At 41.4% G+C, this 4,362-nt stretch overlaps 1 long non-coding RNA gene across 1 annotated transcript; it reads left to right on the forward strand.

Annotated features, from left to right (window-relative positions):
• The first annotated feature begins 2,237 nt into the window (after window positions 1-2,237).
• Window positions 2,238-4,032, forward strand: LOC308457912. Its single transcript, XR_013977133.1, has 2 exons — window positions 2,238-2,317; window positions 3,760-4,032. It is a non-coding gene; the product is annotated as an uncharacterized lncRNA (long non-coding RNA).
• The last annotated feature ends 330 nt before the right edge of the window (window positions 4,033-4,362 follow it).

Raw genomic sequence — 4,362 nt, forward strand, 5'->3', positions numbered from 1 at the left:
ATTTTCATAGTAGGCAAAATTGCATACAAAGACCTGTATGTTAGGAAAAATCCTCACTAAAACACTGACATATTTTCACGAGGACTTTTAAAAACATGGAAATTGCCTGATAAAATGTGGCTGTTATTGGACTTCAATAATTAAAAATTAATAAAACATATTTTTTTTAAAAAAATAAATAAATTGCAGACTGATGTGGGAATGTGGAGAACTGAACTTGAGACTGGAAAAATGAGAAACGGAGAAAAGCTGAAATGGACAAATTCGCAAACATTTTTGTACTGCTTGTTTGGAATGGGGAAAACGTCGTTTGCTTATTTGAAATACCCATCACCAAGTGAAAATGGGTATTTTCAAGTGAAAATACCCATCATCGTTGCTAGTGGATATTTGTAACCTAATTATTTTCCCTCACCTAGCCCCCACCCCCCGCCCATGTTCAAACTGTTCCTGAAGCAAATGAGCTCACTGAAATGCTGCCCTGCCTTTCCCCTGGCTCTAGGCAGTTCTGGTGTCCTCGGGTTAGTCTGAGTATAGTACTTCAAAGCAAGAGGGCTGAAGCTGAGGTTTTCCAGTCACATTTAATGGCTGGTATGCTTTACAGAAATCATAGCAATATGCAGAGTCGTTTGGAAGCACATGGAACCAGTATTTTCCCGTGACAATAGCTCCACTTGGCCTTAGGAGGAAATGTTAATTGGTATGGCCTTTAATTGTTCCTTGGGAAAAGAATTTTTTTTAAAGCCCTCAGGACATCTCAAAATTCATTTTGCATTAAATGAAAGAAGAGGGATAGCCTCACTGGGAATTTTTACAGACTTTAGGGCTCAGCCAAGATGCAGAGGAGGGGGGATGGATGAGACACTGTCCCTGATACCTGTCAGGATTAAAAGTGTACTCCTTTCAGTGATTTTTTTGGAGGGTTGTTCCCTTGCCCAATACTGAATCGCTAAAAGCATAGAAAAAACAATAATTTAAAACAATTGAAGATGCTGTTTTATGAAGTATTATTATTATTCATCATCATTATTAAAATTTATACCCCACCCTTTTCCCTAAAGGATACCAGGACAGCAAACACAAAAGTGATAAAACAATGCAATTAAAAATAAAATGAAACATGTTTAAAACATTTTAAAACTCTTAAAACACGTGAAGCAATCACATACTGTACTATTATGGTTAATAATGTCAACCAGTGCTTTTTTCTGGGGGTACGCAAGGGTATGCATACACCTAAACATTTTGTGAATCTAAGTTTGGCCTCATTGACGGGCAGTATTTCAATATGAGTAAGAAAATGAGAGTAGTCCTAAACATTTTTTTTTTAAAGAAAAAAAAGCACAGATGTCAATGAACTATATCTTTCAACCAGGAAACTGACAGGAACAGTATCTTTCACTCATCAAATGCCTGGGTAAACAGGAATGTTTTAAAATTTCTCCTCAAACTCACTTCACCAGAGAGGGCATTTTACCAATGGGGGGCCACTAGTAGGAAGGACCTGTCACAGGTCAATGCCAACTGGGCACCACATGGCAAAGATGCATATTGGGATTGGAGATAATATTAGGAGCAAACTACACAAGCTACAAAAAGGGTCGCAGGTGGCGCTGTGGGTTAAACCACAGAGCCTAGGACTTGCCAATCAGAAGGTTGCGGTTTGAATCCCTGCAACGGGGTGAGCTCCCATTGCTCGGTCCCTGCTCCTGCCAACCTAGCAGTTCGAAAGCATGTCAAAGTGCAAGCAGATAAATAGGTACCGCTCCGGTGGGAAGGTAAACGGCGTTTCCGTGCGCTGCTCTGGTTTGCCAGAAGCAGCTTTGTCATGCTGGCCACGTGACCTGGAAGCTGTACGCTCTCTTGTTCAATAAAGCGAGATGAGTGCCGCAATCCCAGAGTCGGTCACGACTAGACCTAACGGTCAGGGGTCTCTTTGCCTTACACAAGCTACAACTGTAAAGGAGCATACCGAAGATTAGCTGGTGTGAATGTGTTCAGACTTTGGCTCAACCCCCTGCCAAATAACTGCTTGCCACAGTCAATTGGATAGAACTGAAGTCCTTTTTGGAAACGATGTGATGATTACGTAATAGGTTCCTGCTAGCTTACAAGCCTTCAGTTTTCAGAGGGCTCGGCTGGCATCAGCTGCTATAAGAGATTTGCAAGCAGAGAAGAAGTTAAATAATATTTCAAGTGAGGATTTCCTGTGCAGGTTTCCGGTCTCTTTCCCTCAACAGGGCCACATGACAAACATTGTATTTGTGTTTCTTTGAAAGTGTCGAACTTGCCGTTTTCTCAGTTCTATTTGCAGCCTGTGAGTATTGTTCTGCAACCCTAAAGCATTTGGGGAAGCAGCATGAGCAAGACACAGACTGGGGAAAACCTCTGGGGCATTGTTGCTTAACAAATGCCATGTCAGACGGCTCTGCGGTGAAATCTGTCAAGACTGTGCAGTAATGAAGGCTGTGATCCTAAGCCCACTTGCAAGGCATTAAGTCTCACTGAACACAGTAGACCTTACTCCTGGTTAAGCATATGTAGGAAATCCCTGTAAATTTATTTGTTTTTCCTTCCAATATTTATAGACAGCTTTTCACCATAGATGGTCACAAAGCAGTTTGCACAACCATCAGTAACACAACCTAGCACTCAAAATAAAACAGTATTTAAAACAAACAGAAACCAGAAGTAAAATATTACAATCAATAAATAGGCATAAAACAGAAAAACAACAATAATTAGAAAGGTCTTTTCCAAGGGCTGGCTGCTGAAGGAGAAAAAAATGGAGAAATAGGGTCTTCTTTCACTTACTCGTTGAGCCAGAAGTTTAATTTTTGTGTGTGTGTGAGTGTGGGGAGAGTGGGATGAAGCTGAACATTGCAAAACCTTATTTGCACCTCCGGATGTTTGCATGGAAATGAAAGAGTGTTGCAAATGCAATAAAGTGGAGCATAAATAAGAAATGTATGAGGGAGAAGAAAGTCTTCATCATAACAAAACAAAAAAAGAACAATTAGGCAGTGCAAGGTATCAAACAGATACTTAAAGGAGCTTGGGAATATAAACACAGAAGAAAAAAATATAACAAACAGAAAGGAAATGATCAGAGACCATAGGCACCAACTCCATGGGGCCGAAGACACCTCAGTTTCCCCAAAGTATGTTGGGATGGGACCGAGCCCCCCTCCAGTCTTGAGGGACTGGGCATTGTCGGGCCTCACTGCGATGGTAGCAAGCCTCCCTGGGCCTCCCTGCAATGACGGTGGGCCTTATTGGGCCTCTACATGGTGGCAGTGGGCCTTGTGGCCTCCTCCTGATGCACGTGGTGTCACACGTGTGCGTCACACACATGACATCTCGTGCATATGATGAGCCCCCCCCTCATTTTGGGGCAGAACTCAGCGCCTCTGTCAGAGACAGTGAACAAAGTTTAAAAACTTGCTTGTGCAATGACGTATCTCGTTTGGGTTGTTTTTAGAGCACCAATTTCATGTACGCTAGATGATATAAAGGTTAGATTTTTTTGTTCAACTGGCTACTGAGCTTCACAGAGTTTTGAATCCTCTTTCCTCAGATCACTTTTCTCTGATACAAGCAAATGTTCAGGCTTTCCTTTCCCCGTGTCCTTAGAAGTTACCCTCAGCGAGTTCAATGGGCCACATTCCCAAGTGAGCAGTCAAAGGATTGCCACGGAGATCTGCGGTTAAACTCTATTATCATTTATGTTTTATAATCTTATTTTCTTTATCTTTGCAGCAGCCTTGTGATCATGGTTTCTGTGCTTCTCATGTTAACAGCTGGGCTTGTGGAAGAGTCGTGTACAAGACCACCAAGGTTGCTTCCAGAGGGTCTGTTTTATTGACCATTCATTTGTTTGTGGGGAGTCAGTTTATGCTGAGGTGACCACAGCTTTAAAATGTACCAATAGATTATGGGCAGTTTGGATCTGGCATTGCAATTCTGCTCCCCCTTCTCATCTATTCTTATATCTTTGAACTTATTAAAGATGTTCTGCTACTGTGGAAGACACCCTGTGAGCCAAAATGTAATCAATGCCCACGTCTGATGTTATATTTAGAATAGCTTGATGTGCATATAGTTGCTATCATGTGAACAGAGTTTGAACACCCAGAGCATCTGGGAACATGGAACAAGGACACAAGGCACTTATATTCCTAAGTCTTGTGGGTTAAATACTGTAGTTTTAAAAAGTCCAGGGTAAATCTACATTCTTCCTCAAAGAATGCAAAACTTGTAGTTTCCTGGAAGAAAACAGTAAAAGAAGCTGAATAATATTAACAATAATGGATGGAACATTACTCTGTGGCCAAATATGTACCCACTGATGGTTGAAAATAA

This window comes from Podarcis pityusensis (genome assembly GCF_964106645.2).
Source record: "Podarcis pityusensis genome assembly, chromosome: 11".
Lineage (NCBI taxonomy): Eukaryota > Metazoa > Chordata > Lepidosauria > Squamata > Lacertidae > Podarcis > Podarcis pityusensis.